The sequence below is a fragment of the Cervus canadensis genome, chromosome 15, assembly GCF_019320065.1.
Source record: "Cervus canadensis isolate Bull #8, Minnesota chromosome 15, ASM1932006v1, whole genome shotgun sequence".
NCBI lineage: Eukaryota > Metazoa > Chordata > Mammalia > Artiodactyla > Cervidae > Cervus > Cervus canadensis.
Window position 1 is genome coordinate 52,081,060 of NC_057400.1, and position 18,411 is coordinate 52,099,470.

An 18,411-nucleotide genomic window follows, 5' to 3' on the forward strand; every position below is an offset into this window, starting at 1 on the left:
CAGGCTGAACCTCAGGGCCCCGTGTCAGCGCATGCACAGTGGGGACAGTCCAGCATTGGAACCCACTGTCAGGGCACGTGGTGGGGGGTTTTGTCAGCCCACACATAGGGCAGTGCCATGCATATCTCTGGGCAGACAGTCCCTGGAGAGGAATACATATGGCTTGTTTCACACTATGAGTGGGAGCTCTCCAGTGCCACCCAGCCCACACTGTAACTTGAAGCCAGATCTGGGGAGGTCAGGTCTTGGGAGAGGCCTGTGTGCAGGCAGCTTAAGTCCCAAGTGGTAGCACAATCACCTCCATTCCCAGCCACAGCAGCCAGGCCTTAGCACCAGCCCACTCCACACTATAGCTGACAGGCTTTCAGCTTTTCTCTGTTGAGTGTCATGTTGGCTATGTGTCTGAGGCCATATGACACCAAAGGCAACCATCAACGAAAAGACAACCTATATAATGGGAGAGAATACTTGCAAATGATGCAACCAACAAGTGGTTAATATCCAAACAGCTCAAATGATTCAATATCAAAAAACCCAATGTATTCATAAAATGAGCAGAAGACCCAAACAGACATTTCTCCAAAGAAGACATACAGATACCCAACAGGCACATGAAAAGACACTTGACATCACTAATTATTAGAGAAATGGAAGTCGAAACCACAATGATGCATCACATAACACTGACCTGAATGGCTATCAAAAAATCTACAAATAATTAGATGCCAGAGAGGGTATGAGGAAAAGGAACCCTTGTACATTGTTGGTTGGAATGTAAATCGGTGCAGCCATTGTGGAAAACAGCATGGAGATTCCTTAAAAAACTAAAAATAGAGCTACCATATTATCTAGCTATCCCAATCCCAGGCATATATCCAGAGAAAACTCTAATTCTCTAATTTGAAAAGATACATTCACCCCAATGTTCATAGCAGCACTATTTACAATATCCAAGATATGAAAAAAACACAAGTACCCATCAACAGATGAGTGGTTTAAGATGTGGTATACATGCAATGGAATATTACTCAGCCATAAGAAAGAATGAAGTAATGCTATTTGCTGCAACATGAATGGACCTAGAGATTATCATACTAAGGGAAGAAAGTCAGAGAAAAATAAACAACACATGTGGAATCTAAAAAATAATACCTTTTAATATTTAAAATTAATTTATTTTAATTAGAGGCTAATTACTTTACAATATTGTGGTGATTTTTGCCATACATCAACCTGAATCTGATAAATCTATATATAAAACCCAAACAAACTAGAAACTAAACTTAGGATTACTGAAGGGCAAAGGGAAGTATGGATAAATTGTGAGTATGAGATTAACAGATATGATCTACTACACATAAAATAGATAAGCAACAAGGATTTACCCTGTATAGCACAGGGAACTCTATTCAATATCTTGTAATAACCTATAATGGAAAATAATCTGAAAATATATATAACAAATTACTTTGCTGTGTGCCTAATACTAATCTAATATTTTAATCAGCTACATTCCCATTAAAAATAGATAAAAACATTTAATTTTGTGGATAACTTCATGGGTGGCATCTCTGGTGCCCCCTCTAAGATAGGTCAATGGTTAAGCATACTTCCTGTGAAATGCCGGGAAGAAGAACACAGGCCAATTTAACAAGTGATGGAGTATATACTCCAAATAATATTGACTGTAGTATAATGACCTCCCCCCCTCAAGGAAATGGTGTTGTTATGAAACCAAGCTTTTGCCTGGTCTTCTGATAAAAGGTGCTGAGATCTCCTCTCTCTTAGGCTTAAATTCTCAGTCAGTATCCATGACATCTACACAGCAAGGAGGATGTAGTAAGTCATACAGTCATACCATCTCTTGAATGGCCTTCTATAGTTTACTAAATCTCCATATTATGGGTCGTGCTTCCTCAAGTCTACTTTGCTGCTAGAAGACAGACAGTAACCTGTGTGTTAGCGATTAGAAAGCCTGCACTAAGAAATGTGAAGAAACAAGCTCTCCGCGATGTCCCATATGCCGCTGTGAATCATGGCAAGTCTGTCTGCCCTTCAGAGGGCATCGTGGTTGCAAGGATCATGTTTGTGAAATGGCATTGGTGTTCATGTGGCAGGAAAATCAAGTTTCTAGATTTTAGTGCTCACAGGTGGCAGAACATGGTGGCGATTTTTTCCTCTTTCCTTTTGTCGTTGTCCTTTTTACATTCTTTTCCTGAGGTGAAATTCATATAACCTAAAACTAACCATTTTAAAGTAATTCAGTGGCATCCAAACACTGTACAAACACCACTTCTCTCTAGTTCCAAAACATTTTCATCACCCTAAAGGAAGCCCTGCGCTATTAAGCAGTGGTGGTTTCTTTCTCATGTCAGTTTTGTAGTAAGATTTGCGATATTTTTCCTGGGAGCTTATCCTAGAATCATTTTCTGCAGTGGTAAATTACATAAAGTTTGAAAATATACAAGGGTAAATCCTATAGAACAGTTTGTGTCTAGATTTGTTTGTGGATATTTTATCCCCAAGAGGAATGTTTTAAACCAGCCAAAGACTAACACCGATATGCTTACATTTTGGGTCCATTTTAAATTCAAAATCTAACATAGTAAGTGCATTTTAAAAATTTTTTTGTGTTTGGAAATACAATCAAACAATTGTGAAAATGTAATTGGGTAAGTTATGTGTATAGTTCTTTCTCAAATCCCTGCTGTTCATACTTTTCTCCAAGATGTAGTTTGACCCAGTCAAGAATGATGGCTTCGACATGCCCCTGGTTATCTTGGCATTCCTGGGTTTGCCTCAAACAAACATAAGATGCAGTGTTAGCCTGAGGCAAGCCAACTCTCATTGCGTTGGCAGTGTCATCACTGAGGCTATAGTCTGCCCACGGCGCCAGGCTCTATGTTCATTCTGACTACTGGAATGAAGTGCTCTTCCCCAGCAGCATGTGACGGTGAACCTAGGAGTACGGCACTTGGAGTGAGGTTGGCCACACTCCAAGTAGAAGCTGACCCCACGTCTAGCCACAGCAGGGCCAGCGCTAAATGAGCAGGTTAGGCAGCAGTCAACTCTAAGGACCTTGCAGGTAGCAGGTGAAGGATGGGGAGCAGAAAGAAGGGGATCTCCCAGAAAGAGAATAAGAATTGACAACTGACATTTGGAATCTGCAACTTTCAGTTCAGGACAGGATGGTGTACCATTTCCAGTGTATACATCCTCTCCAGTATGTTTCTTGGGCAATTATCTAGAAAAAAATACTTTTGAAGAGGAGCTATGTTCAGTAGTAGACCATAGTTGTCCAAGTCCTATGAGATGGTATGTAGTTTTCATAGTGTAAAGCAAAAATCTCAGTAATTATCTAAGGTTTACTTATCGTAGCCTAGCTAATACTTGACTCACTTGAGGGTAAGATACCTAAGGCAAAAATGTCAATTCAAAAATTCCATAATACTTAATTGCATGTTTATGAGTCACTGTATTTTTAGTCTGTCCATGTGAAACCAAATCCATATGTTTATCAAAGGCTGTTTTACCACCTCCAAACTTGTTTTTTAATTTATTTTGAATTTGTTTTTTTGCTTGTTCCATTTCCTTCTGTTTGATTAAAGTCATTAGTATTCTTTTGTATTATATAATTCATCTGTGTGTGAGGCACCTAGACCTTTTGAGAAAAAATAAGAAGCTATTTGAATATGAAAGTGAAAGTGTTAATTGCTCGGTGGTGTTGGACTCTTTGTGACCCCATGGGTTGTAGCTTGCCAGGCTCCTCTGTCCATGGAATCCTCCAAGCAAGAATACTAGAGTGGGTTACCATTTCCTTCTCCAGGAGATCTTCCGGATCCAGGGATCAAACCTGTGTCTCCCACACATGTAGGCAGATTTTTCAGTCTGAGCCACCAGGGAAACCAGGTGAATATGATTTGCTCTTTAATGAACATGTATTTTTTGAGTGTCTGCTATAGAGCAGGCTTAATGAAAGGCACTAGGCCTAAAAAGACAACAAGAAAAGCACCCTCCTCAGATGGCTTTCCTAGGTCATGGAATTAAATTTCTCTTTCCCAGTATCATTGAATAGCCACTCAGTTGATTGGGTTCTTTTTTTATTAGAACATTTGGAGGCTCATGGATATTGGATATCCAATGGATAATTGGATATTTTCATAAACCACATTAAAATGTATACTTTTAAATTTCTATAATGAAAAAAGAATGTAAGTCCCAAATCATGGATTATTGTGAGTTATTATAAAAGCTGAAAATATTCTTGCCTCAGACCTATGTTTCATCAAGTTAATAATGGGTGCCTTTGAAAGCACCCTAAATGCATTTTTAATTTCCAATCAGCAGATAGCAGCAGTTGAATTCAAAACAAAGTTACAATAGTGTTCTGTTTAATACTATGATAAGTACACTCAAAATTTTTAGAAAATGATTCTTAAGTGAAAACAACACCTTCAAACTGAAGCTTCTATTTGTCTCAGAAGGGGGAAGATTGCAATTCTTTAATCAAGTATCTTTAATTAAACAAAGTAAAAGACTGATTTTACCACTCGTCAATAACTCAAACAACTGACCTTTTCCCTATTAAGTATCATATTAAATAATCCAAGATTTTCTTTTCAATAAAGGAAATAAAATTTACATTTTTCTCTGATTAACTTTTACCAGGAGCATTGTCATGAAGTTAATTTGATTTACTGCAATTTATAGTGTTACTGCTGCCAGCATTACACTAGCCAATGCACCCAATAAATCAAGACCACACAGAAGAAATACTCCCAAACAATTCAGAGATGTAAAAAAGGAAACATTCTTGAATACTGGGTTTATAAAATGAATACATGCATTTTCTTAAATGCTCATCATCATTGGAAGGCATGTTTATCCTGCTATTTGTATTTGTGTATGAGACCAATACAACTGTAAAAATACAAACACGTAGCTAGAGTATTGGGGCTGCCCTGGTGGCTCAGTGGTAAAGAATCCACCTACCGACACAGCAGACATGAGTTTGATCTCTGGGCCCGGAAAGTCCCCTGGAGAAGGAAATGGCAACCCACTTTAGTATTCTTGCCTGCAAAGCCCCATGGACAGAGGATCCTGGTGGGGGCTACAGTCCAAGGGTTTGAAAAGAGTCGGACATGACTTAGTGACTAAACAACAACAATCTGGAGCATTATTTCAATAGCAGAAGATGCTTCTATTTTCTAGAATCCATGTATGAAAGGACCTTGGAGTTTGAGTTGCATAAAAATTGAATCATTTACTTTCAATAATCTGAAAAGAGAACCAACAAAATCAGAAATTTGGGATGAAAGAAAGAAAAACCAATAAACAAGGCCCTCAATGTTGCACTTAGCAATGGTTTAGATTCATGATTAACAACTCCATAATAGTTAAATCCTAAGTAGAAGATACTTCACACTCTGCAAATGTCTCAAATTACTAGTAAAATCTGCATATTACATGTGACTCTCTTGTTTAATGTTTTCCTCTTTCCTTTAAAAACAGCAGAGAAAAACCACAAAATATCAAAACTCAACCAGCATGAATTAATCTACATGATTCTTTAAACATGAAATTTGTAATCTGAAAGCCAAAAAAAAAGAATCTCCAGGCCCAGATTGTTCCACAGGAAAATTCTATCAAATGTTTAAAGAGATTAATGTATGTTTTACATAAACAAATTAATGTTTTATATACTCTTCCAGAAAATAGAAGGAAAGGGGGCACTTTCCAAATCATTTTATAAAGCCAGTATTACTCTGATACCAAAACCAGACAAAAACAGTACAAAAAGCAATCTACACCAGTTTCTCTCAAGAACTTAGATGCGGAACTTCCTTGGTGGTCCAGTGGTTGAAAGTCCAGCTGCCAATACAGGGGACACAGGTTCCACTGGTCCAGGAAGATCTTGTATGCCACAGGCAGGGCAACCAAGCCCATGTGCCACAAATACTGAAGCCCAAGCACCCCAGAGCCTGTGCTTAACAATAAAAGAAGGCACCGTAATGAGAAGCCTGTGTTCTGCAAGTAGAGTGTAGCCCCTGCTTGCCACAGCTGGAAGAAGGCCATGTGCAGCAATGAAGGAACAAAAAAGAAGCTAGATGCAAAATCCTCAATAAAATATTAGCAAAGCAAATACAACAATTTGTAAAAAAAAAAAAAATTCATATACCATTACCAAGTGGGATTTATTCCACACAGGCAAGCATAGTTCAACATTAAAAAAACAAAAATCAACATAATCCACCATATAAACAGGCTAAAGAAGAAAAATCAATGATAGGAAAAGCATTTGACTAAATCCAACCTCATTCCAAATAGTCAGGGGTCCATACCTTGGGAGTTAGTAGTGCTGACCCCACTCTCAGGCAACTTTTCCTGTTCTTGATATACTCCCTATTGGGCTGCATCCCAAAGGCCTGCAAGCCTTGCAGTTGCCCAGCCTCAAGACCAAAGAAAGTGCCCAGAGATGGCAACTGAGCCATCAATGGTTTATTGGATAGGGGATCTTCCACCCACCTCTGAAGCAAAAGGTCCTGGGGCAACATCCCACGTTAGACGGCAGACGGGACATGGTGTCTTCACTAGTGGGTGTAGGGGGTAAGGAAGCTATCATTTACAGGCAGAATTGAGGTCAGGTTGGCTCATCAGTTACCAGGGAAATCACCATCTAGGGCATGTCCCTAAAATCTCCTCAGATTAACAACCCTCACAACCATCCCGAGGGCAGATGTATCCCTTTAATAAACTAGCAGGTGGAGTCATTCTAGAATAATCAGTAGGTGGCAGGATGGGAGGGGAAATCATGATCACCAGGCGCTGGTCAAGCAGGGGATGTACAGAGAGCAAGAGAATAGCCATTCTGAGTGGCCCGACGGTACACTACGTAAGAAAAATGTATTTCATATCCATTGACTCAGATTTCAAAAGAAATACATGAATGGAAATGGTATAAATCAAACAGATTTATCATAATTTTCCAAGTCACGTGTTAGAAATGTGATTCTTTTCACCTAGAGAAAATAGTACTTTCTCTAAATAAAGTAGTTACAAAGTTCATAATTACCCTTATGGTATACACTTACTGGACTAAGCTAATAAACTCTGTAACATTTCTGTTCCCAAGATCCACCATTGTACATTAACATTTGAATGAACACATTCGTTATATAGGCAGGATAGCAATTTCCAGATCTAGTGCTAATGTACTTCCTGGCTAAAGCTGAAACTCTTAAGAACAATTAACTAATTCATGAGTTAATATTGTTTAGACATCAGTCTTTAGAACTAAATGGGATAATGTATGTAAAATGCTTAGCACATTTCCTGCCATAGAGTCAGTACTCAATAAATGATAGCCACTAATATCAGTATTATCAAGTAATGATACCATGAAGTTTTGTACATTGAATATTGCCACTTATAAAAAAAAATTTTTTAATGTAAAGCATTTTCAAGCTATGGATACATTTCTCAAATCCATGGTTTTATATGATGGAAACATTTGCTTGCTTTCAAAAAGCCCCATCACTACTCTATCAATCCAAAGTCAATTAAAATAGTTACTAAGAGTTTTTCCCTGTAGTAGACTTCAGTCATCTACATGTTATATATGCATGTCACTAAAAACAAATGCTACCATCCAGCATTCTACTTAAAGATGTGTCAGTTGGGTACTGGGGGAAGCTGACACCAAAACAGAGTTAGGAGGGCAAAAGGCTGATTGAGGGGTAGCCAGGACAAAATTTAGAGATGAACTGGGGAGGGAGTGCCTCAGACTATGACAGCAGGACAGTCTTGGCTAACATAATGAGGAGCTCAAGAGCAAAGCTTGCCCATGAGGATCCCCACTTAGGGCAGAAATGGCCAGTATCTTCACCATGCCAAGCCATAGACCGAGGTCTACCCTGGATGAGTGGCCTTGGTTTGAAGGCTGAAGCAGAGTCTGAGGCACCAACAGATGGAGCTTGTTGGCTAGTTGCACTTTCTACAGCTGATGAGAGATTCTTACATAATGAGGTATGGGGAAGTCATCCTGAGTTACACATTAACTTGAATTTTATGCTAATATATTCTGTTTGCAGCCTATCAAACATACATTGTACATCTGCTTTAATTATTAAAGAAAAAGGTGACTGACTGGAAGAGAAGAATGTCCATGTTGAAGACAAAGATTAAATGCCTCCTTTCCTGGGATGCCCACGCTGGTTTTCCTTCAGTGATAAAACTCCCTTTCCAGGTGTCAAGGCCTTACTGACTTGCTGTGCTGATTGGTTTTTGTTTTTTGTTTTCTTAACATTTAAGAAACGTACCACTGGCTCCTTTGATGTTCTTTGTTCTGACAAGATATACAACTGTACTGAAAAACATGTTTCTCCAGAGTAGTTCTTCAGAGTTATCTAAGAGGCTGTCTCCTGGGCTATATCCTCAGTGTGGTTCAAATAAAACTCTTTATTTCTGTTATAGATTGCTTGTTGATTATTTCTGTTGATCCAGCTAAATGGTAAGTTTTTTCTGGAGGGAGACCTGAGCAGAACATTCCCATAACATCCTTAGGAGACATGCTGGAGAAGACATGTAGAAGTAAAACTCCTATTTGACCTTTTTTTTTTGGCTGTGCCAGGTCCCAGCTGCCAAATGCAGGATATTTAGCTGTGGCATGTGGAATCTAGCTCCCTGATCAGTTATCAAACCCGGGTTCCCTGCATTGGGAGCAGAGTCCTAGCCACTGGACCACCAAGGAAATCCCAACTTGGTTTGTTTTTTTTTTTTTTTTGCTGTCAAATGCCTTCCTTACTTAATTGATCTCCCTAGAGAAAGGTAGTTTTTTAATCATGCTTCTGTGGAACACCTGTCAGACAGAATTATGTAATAATCGCCTGTTTCTAATTTGGAAATAATTAGGAAAAAAATCATAAAAATAAAGCTAATTGATAGAATTTTCTCAATATTGTTTTCTTCTAATGACATATCTGTTCACAAGAATTAGTACACAACAGTGACAGGAATAGCTGTTTACACTTTTTCTTGAACAGAATAAAATCACATCCACAAAACTATTTACTTAAAGTACTCATTTTCTGTTAGAAAAAATCCTGCTAATTTGTTTGTTGGAATTAGATCCAATATTCATGTTTTTCTGAAAAATGTTTAATTCTGAGAACAGAAGCACAATTTGCATTGTTTAGCTACTAGAACAAAATTTAGAACTCCTCTGTTGCTATTAAAAGTAAATAATAGAACTTCCCCAAAGATAATCTGAAAAAATCATCTTTAAGATAATTATATAAAGACTTTTTAAAATAAAAAATCCATCATGCAAAAGAATAAGCTCAGTTATCAATCAGTTATATAACATTGACTATACAATGAAAGTAAACTACAATGCAAAGGAGTAGGGCCCATGGTTCTTTGTGGTTAAACATCATTCTTAAATTAACAAGTACATCTCTTAAGTCTTATTTTGCTGTATGAGAATTCATCCATTTATTCAATAAAAATTTATGAAATGCCTACAATGTAAGGACATTGTAAGTAGACAAATATGAACAGGAACTTTACAAAAGAAAAACGCAGGTAGCCAAATCACATATGAAAAAGTGATCAATCTCTTTAGTAAATAAAATAGAAATTAAGACCCCATTTGAAATACTGCTAATATGTGGCTCAGATGGTAAAGAATCTGCCTGGAATGCAGGAGACCCTGATTCGATCCCTCAGTCAAGAAGATCCCCTGGAGAAGGAAATGGCAACCCACTCCAGTATTCTTTCCTGGAGAATTCCATGGACAGAGGAGCCTGGCGGGCTACAGTTCATAGGGTTGCACAGAGTCCGGCACTACTGAGCGACTGACATTACTACTAGATTAAACACCTGTCAAAGCCAGGGATGAGAATGTGGAAAAACATGAACTTTCAGTGTATATTATGATGTACAGTACATATAAATTTATGTCACTTTTTAAACTAATTTGGCAATTTCTTATAAATCTGCTTAGGTTCTAAAAGTTCACTCCTATGTATACATCCTAGAGAAATTTGCACATATTTTGGAATGTTCATAGCAGTGCCTTCTGTAGCAGCAGAAACAATTGGAAATATCCCCCAAATCCAATGACAGGAAATAAATTTTGATAGTCTATTTATTCAATGAAGTAATACACAGCAGTGAAAATTAGTGAACTACAGCTACCCACAAGGATGAGCCTTAGAAACATAATTTTGAGTGAAAAGCAATTCCCAGGAGACTCATACTGTATGAGACCACCACTCAAAAACAAACAAGACAAAATGTGTTGCTGAGGCATGTGTAAAACTATATGTTTTCAAAAGTGAGAGGAAGTTAAATGCAAAACTCAGGCATATGGTTACATGGACAGGATAGCAAGGGAGGAGAATGTGGGTTAATGTCAAATTTGAAGATTTTGTGCTGGATACCAAATTCATAGAGAGACATAATATCATGCCACATAATTTACATATGTTACATATATGTTCTTTAATAACGTACAAATATTTTAAAATTAGTTGGATACTTAAAAATATTTCTTTATCAAAGTATAGTTGATTTACAATGCTGTTTTCATTTCAGGTGTACGGTAAAGGAATCAGTTATACATATACATATAAAAATTTGGAAAAAATTTAAAGCAATGAAATAATGCTACCTCTTGGATAGCCTATTTCTATATCTAAATTGGTTTATAGCAGAACTGACAGTAAAACCCAGATTCATCTCCGAGGCTAGTGATCTTGAAAAGCCCACTTTAAAATAAACAGACTAGAGCAGAATAGTTACACTACATGTTCTCACTGAAGTGCTCTTTTTTAAATTTATTAAAATGATGATTTGTTATTATAGAAAGTCAAATATTTAAGAATATTAAATGAGAATAAATTCTTCTGTGCACTTCTCAAATCCCACAATTCCATTCCCCAGATATGATTACTGTTAATACACTAATATACATTATTCCTGATGTTTTCTATGCATATATGAACATATGTGTATTTATATATATATACACCAAACACATATTCTTTTAAAAATAAAAACACAAAACCTGTCTGCCTATAAATACTCTTCAATAACTTATTCTTTTATTTGACAATGACATTTTTCATGTCATGATTTTACCCATAAATCACCCTGAATATTTTTAGGGGTCTTATGGTTTTCCATTGTATTGGATATGTTGGTTGAATTTAAACACTGACTTGATGACAGGTATTTAAGTTATTGCCTATTAGACAGGGCACTAAATGAGACTTTTCTATGTCAGTTTCAGCTGAGGCTTTCAAGCCTGCAAATAAAACAGAAGGTGCCAACTACCCCTACAATATGAAGTGATCTCCTAGAACTCTTAGGTGGGACTTGCAGAAGAGTTCTCTATAAACTGGTTGGGGACCTGAAGTCATCATCCATCTTAAGATATAAAATTACTGAAGTTTATATGATTGAAAAATAAAAGATAAAACCTTAGAAGGAGATGACATTTTGAAAAACACTAAAGACAAAGCAAGGAGTCATTTTACTTTACTGAAGAGAAGATGGCCAAAAGGTACAAACTTCCAGCTATAAAATAAATAAGACATGAGGGTGCAATGCACAGCATGGTGACTCTAGTTAATACTGGACTGCATATGTGAAAACTGTTAAGAGATAGCTCTTAACAGAATAGCTCTTAAAAAGAAAAAATGATGGCCAAGGAGACACTGGTCTAATGTTTGGACAATGATGGTAACAAGCTATACAAAATGTTAAAACACTCCATTCCTATTTTGTTTCACTTTCACAATCATTATCAGACTGAAGAGAGGAGAAGTAAAACAGGTTCAAGAGAACTGAAGCCAAAGATGAGCAGAGTTAAAAAAGTATATGCACCAGGAATCTCTAAAATAAATTATCTCCAAACCTGGAAAAATTACGTTTGATGCAGAATTATGAGTTCTCAAATTACAAGCTCAGTTATGTGGATGTCTTAGATTGGGTTTCCTGGAAACAGAATGAAATGGAGAACTGAGCTAGAAATTTTACTGGGGAGAGTTCTTAGGAGATAAACCTGGAAGGAAGTGAGGGAGGCAGGAATGGGCAGAGCAGGAAACTTTCCTGCAAAGTGGTTGCATTCAGCTGACTGATTCTCAGACAGTCCTGAGAATTCTAGAATTGGGATGGCTCTTCAGAGTTGTCTCAGACTGAGGTGAGATGGTGGGGCCATTTTATTCTTGCATCAGTTAGTACTGGACAGAGGTCACTTCCTGGAGTGGGGGCTTAGGTGTTGAAGATGGTATTCCCAGCAGCTGGAGATTTGATGAACTGAGACTAGGAAGGGAATCTGGGTGAAGTAACACAGTATCTACTTGTACTCACCAATTTCTGTTTTAAGCCTCTATTTTAGCATGACTTTCAACTTCTGTGCTATGCTCAGGCTCAAGGGAAATCATTCTGCCATGTCCCAAGTTGCACTGGAAAAAGCAGGGCTTTGTGAGGCTATCTTTGGTTGCCTGAATACATCATTTAGATACTTCTACCCATTCTGCTCCTTCTGGGTAGGAGAAAACCCTCACATCTGGCATCTTTCTCATGGGTGCCCATGTTTTCTTCTGGTCTTGGATTTCCAAACACACAGAGGGTTTCTCCTTTTTCTTTCTCTAATCTGAACAAATTTATGTAGCTCAACAGACCACAGGTAGATATGAAGAGAAGCAGGGGGTGTGACAGCAAGAAAAGCAGACTCTGACTACAGATAACACAACTTTCCCCATCTAATGTTTATGACCTGAGTTCCCTCTGGGCCAAGGGTTTTTTTTTTTAACATCTAAAAGCACAAGCTTCAGAGATTTAAAAAGCTTTTCTTTGCTTTTCTGCTGTAACAACCTCTCCTGGAGGCAATGAATGCATTGACTAAATGAATAAAGTCAAAAAGTAAAAGAAATTCAGGAAAGAAAATCTTTGGTAACATCTCAGAATATTATCCTACCACAATTACATCCAAGGATCCTATCAGGACCTGTGGATGAGATCAATGAAACCTTGTAATAGTCTTTGATGGTTCAGGGAGAAAGAAAAAATGACCCAATGATCAAAGTCAGAGAAGAGTCTCCCTTAAAGTAGGAAGAAAGAGGATGCTGCAAACCATAGACTGATATTAATGTCCACATAGAGAAAATGCCAGACAAAGCTCATCTTGGTTTTTTTTTTGATTCTTTGTTTTGGTCCAGCAAAGGCCTTGAAATAAGGTATCTGGACTCCAGCAAATAATTGACTTGTCTCCTGAGATATCACTGTGAATAAGATGCATAAATGGGGACCAGAAAACAAAGGGACTGACAAATTTAAATACAATGAACAACTATCCCCAGTGAACATAGGAACACGGCCAAAGTCAAGTAGTCAAGATACAGATGGTTAAGGCAACTATGACACACGCAGAAAGTTGGACAGAACAGAGGACATGATGCTTGAGGAAGTGGAACCCCAGGAAGCCAGGTCATCTGGAAATGAGAAGTGTAGCATCTGCCACGTGGAGGCTAATTGAGACTCTAGGCAAGAATACTGGAGTGGGTTGCTGTACCCTCCTCCAGGGGACCTTCCTGACACAGGGGTCAAAACTGTGTTTCTTACCTCTCTTGCATTGACAGGTGGGTTCTTTATCACTAGCGCTACCTGGGAAGCCCCAAAAGAAAAACAATCAGGGCAAATTTCTGATAGATAGAGCTCTTCTTAAAAGCAAGCAAACAACAACAAAAGAAACCTAGGAGGTTGTGAGGTAATATGTTTACCAGCAGCGTGGTGTCATGGAGATTCATTCATTCTACTAACAGTATCGATTGCCTGCACTCCCCTTGGAAGAAATGGATAGGATCTGATGACTTCTAAGTGCCCCCTCAGCTGTGAGCAGCTCTGAGTCAACTCTCAGAAAATGTGAATGCTAAACCAAAACCATCTGGATTTTCACTCTTTTACAAAGATGTTTTACATCATTTACAGAAAAACTAGTGATTCAGAAAGAGTTTCATAAAAGCCTGTGGATACACTCAGAGTTGATTTTATGGCTCATGACTGGCAATATTAATGGAAGCACTAATAAAAGTTATGATATGCAGTCATAAAACACCTAAGCATGAATTCATAACTCATGTTCCAACAGGGTAAGGCAGGTCATTTTTCCTTTATGATTTAATGCCAAGTAGATTTTAAACTTAGCTTTCCACAGGAGACCCATAAACCTCAGTGTAGGTTAAGATCGAAGTCCAACTATGCTATTTCAAAGATAAAATAGTAATGAACATATGGTTATGAGAAAAATCTGACATTCTAAACTTACAAAGTGGAAACGGTTTAGTCACCACACTTGGTAGCATAAGTGTGCGGCAGGTTGCTCATTGGGTTCTCCTAACTTGAGTTTGATAAGTTGACTTTCTTTCCTTCAACTCTACCAAGAGTCTAGACCAAAATTTGATGAGGAATTAAAACTTATACTAGCTTTGGTTACAGCTGTTAAATTTGAAGCTCAACTCCTTACACCTTTCAGGAGCTACCGATACCAGGAGCTGTTTCACTCAGGAGCTACTCCTCTGACACCTGTTGGGGAGGCCAATCCTAAGATCCTGGATCTTACGAATGAGGGTCTCTGCCAGAGGTTGACTCTGGCTAGCCAGAGTTCCCTTCCACCTTGTGACTGTTAAATTTGTATGCCAACCTGACTGGGCTAAGAGATGCCCAGATCGCTGGTGAAACACTATTTCTAGGTCTGTGAGCATCTTCAGAAGAGATTAGCATTTAAATTGGGAGACTAAGTGAAAACGACCACCCTAACTAGTGCAGGTGGGCACCATCTGATCAGTTAGGAATGGAGTAGATCAAAGAGGCAGAGGAAGGGCAAATTAGCTCACCCTGAGCTGAGACCCATCTTCTCCTGCCCATGGACTTCAGTGCTTCTGGTTTTCAGGCTATTGGACTCAGATTGGGATTTACATTATTACCCCAATCCTCAGATCTTTGGACTCAGAGTTAATTATAACACTAGTTTTCCTGGTTTGTAGATGATAGATCATGGGACTTCTCGGCCTCCATAACACATGAGCCAGTTCCTATATAAATCACCTTTTATGTCTCTATGTATATTACTGTTTCTGTTTATCTGGAGAATCCTAATACATACCAGAACAGTGACTCCCCCCATCTGACCAAACAGGTCCAGAATCCTTTTCCAGGCATTATTAAGGATGCTAAGAGGAGGGTTGGGCTTCCCTGGTGGCTCAGTGGTAAAGAATCCACTTGCCAATGTAGGAGAAGGGAGCTCAGTCCCTGGCTGGGGAAAGTCCCCTGGAGAAGGAAATGGTAACCCACTCCAGTACTCTTACCTGGGAAATGCTATGGACAGAGGAGGCTGGTGGGTTACAGTCCATGGGGTCACAATAGAGTCAGACATGACTTAGTGACTAAACAACAACAACAAAGAGGAGGAGTAGAGGAAGCTTATGTCCTGAGATCATACAAGCACTCATGTCAGTTTGAGTCTGGAGATGCTGGCAACCCATCTGTGTCACAAGGAAAGAACCTCCTTGGTAGTAAAGCAGGGCAGAGGAATCAAGAACTGAGAAATGGAAAGAGACAGGAATGAGAAGATTCTCTGAGTCTCTGACTCCAGCTATGACTGAGTCCATCTGAGCCACTGGACTTTTCAGATTCATTAAATAATGAATCTTGACCTATTTAAAACAGCTTGAATTCAATTCTGTCACTTTGCCACTTAAAGGGCCCAATTAGCCATAGCAGAGTTACTTTTATGTTACTGGCTTATCCCTAGTACAATTTCTGGTAATTATCTTCAAAGAGATAGTAACTTTGAGTAAGAAGAGATCTTTTCATTGACAACTTAGAGAGAACTGAAGACGTAGTCACTCATTTCATTTACCTATTTTAGAAGGGAGACCCATTGAGACACACTAGTTTAAAAAGGATTAATGGTGAGCACCAAAGCTATTCTGAGATTTGTGCTTCTCTTTCAAATTAAAATGAATTGATCATTGTAGCATATTTTCCAAAAATGGCCGCACCAATATATTGGTCCCATCTCACATGTTCTTTGTGAGATGTTGCTGACACCTCTCCCCACAAGAGAGGGCATGTAGGTACTCTCCTTTGAGTCTAGACAGGTCAGTGGGGAATGATGAAGGTGGTGATATGTGGCTTCTGAAGCTGATGCAGCTTTAGGGACTTCTTTCATGGTCTGGTGGTTAAGATTCCACATTTCCATGCAGGGAGGCTGGGGTTCGATCCCTGGTCAGGGAACTAGATCTCTCATGCTGCAACTGAAGATCCTGCATGCTGCAAGTAAGATCCCACACACAGCAAGAAAGATCCTGCATGCCACAACTAAGACCCAGTGCAGCCACATTTAAAAAAAAAAAAAAATACAGCTTCTGCCTGGCCCTCTTAGGACACTTGCCTTGGAACCCAGCTTCTATGCTGTGTGGGAAGTCAAACCAGATGGGGAGGCTCAAGAAAAGAGGACTGGAAGGTCCCAGCTGAAAGCCAGCATCAACTTCCAGATGCATGAATGAGCAAGCTTTTATATGGCTCCACTCCCAAGGCCTGGACTCTTCCAGCTGAAGTCCCAGACATAGTCACCATACTTCCCACTGTGCCCTGTTTGAATTCATGATCAACCCCCAACACCCCCAAACTACAAGAGATAATAATAGGTTATTATTTAAGCCACTACATTTTGGAGCAATTTTTAAACTAATAATAGATAACTAATATGGTCTTCTTGGTTGAGATGCTATTCTGCTGAAAGAGAAAACATAGAAGTACCTAAGCATGGAAGTTAAAAATCTATTTTCTCAGAAAACGAAAATGAAATGGAGCAGGACCCTGTGGTATCTGCCCCTCCCCACCCCCCAAAATCCTCTGCCCGCCTTAGTCTATGGAAAAAACTTAGCCAAAGAATTGGTCAGACCACCAATGACCAACTTCAAGATGACTGTCAGATTTGACTGCTGATTCTGCAGGTAGCCCCACTCTGCCTATAAAAGTTCTAAAACCTCTTGCCCACTGATTGTCAGGAGGGGAGTCAGCCTCTGGACAGGCACCCTAGGCAACCCTACTCCTTACCCCTACCCCCACTGGATGCTGGCATCCAAAATAAACCAAACTTTCCTTTCTATCAACCTGGCCTCTGTAATGGTTTTTGAACAGCAAGCAGCTGGACCTTGCTTTCGGTAACAAAAGTAGGGGAAGAATTATTTGGGAAGTTGAACCAGACATTGCCAGGTAGAACAGAAAACATGGAATCTCCAAGTGATTGTTCAACCTTTGAATGCTCTTCCACCCAGAAAAATGGTGAAAACAAACGCATTAGTATTCAATTGCACCTACCGATCTGGAGCTCAGCTTGGGAAGTTGAATCAATTTTGGCTGACACTAAAGCACAGATGACGCAATGTGCTCCTCAACCCACTTCATTCTACTTCTGGGCACATAGCCAACCCTTATTTCCCAACCTCCCCTGCATTTGGGTGGAGGTAACTCAGTGATTAATTGCTCACCCCTGTGGCTAAAATTCAAGTAAGGCCTGGGGTCAACTGCTCTCCCCCCACAGCTAATCAACCAGCCATCTTGGGGATTTACCTTTCCCATAAATCCTTTTTCTCTATCTTTGTGCTTTTATTTGGATTCCTGACAGATTTAATCGATCTCCATGCTTACCCTGCAGGCAGAATGCTGTTTTTGAAATGTTCATCTAGTCATCCCATGCTTCTGTTTGTAACTTACTCCAACCAGCTTCATCTCCTGCTAGTCCCTGCTTTAGCTCCCTGTGCCTGGAATGCATTCCTTTCACATTTTTTCCACAGGATTGGGTCTGGCTCATTTCCAGGGCTCTGCCTAACTATCCCTTTATTCAGTAAGCCTGGCTTGAGTCGCTAGTCTAGCCTACTCTGGTTGCCTCTGCTATGTGCTCTCACAGCGTTCTTTATTTTAGAGGAGCACTTAATCACATCTTATTTAAATTCCTTAATTGTTTGTTTCCCTTTTCTGGATTACAAGTGCAATAAGGGCTCAAGGGTATTGCATTCCCAGGGCCTAAAACAATGTATGGCATGTAGTAGGAGACATACACATAAATGTCCTATAAAGTGAAAGTTAAGTCACTCAGTCATGTCCAAGTCTTTGCAACCCCATGGACTGTAGCCTACCAGGCTCCTCCAGCCAGGGGACTTTCCAGGCAAGAATACTGGAGTTGGTTGCCATTTCCTTCTCCATATATATATATATATCATATATATGTGCTTAAATGACATGAATAAATCAGCAACAACAACAAAAAAACAAGACAAAGAACAAATACAAAACCCGCAAAGATCTTCCTCCCGACAAGCTGTAGTAATTGACGTCAAC

At 39.1% G+C, this 18,411-nt stretch overlaps 1 long non-coding RNA gene across 3 annotated transcripts in view; it reads right to left on the bottom strand.

The window, feature by feature from the left end:
* Positions 1–17,808, bottom strand: part of LOC122453648 — a 32,321-nt gene extending 14,513 nt beyond the window's left edge. For all 3 annotated transcript variants that reach the window (XR_006273129.1, XR_006273128.1, XR_006273127.1), the window contains exon 1: positions 17,722–17,808. This is a non-coding gene — a long non-coding RNA (uncharacterized LOC122453648). The remainder of the gene's footprint in view (positions 1–17,721) is intronic.
* Between the last annotated feature and the right edge of the window lie 603 nt (positions 17,809–18,411).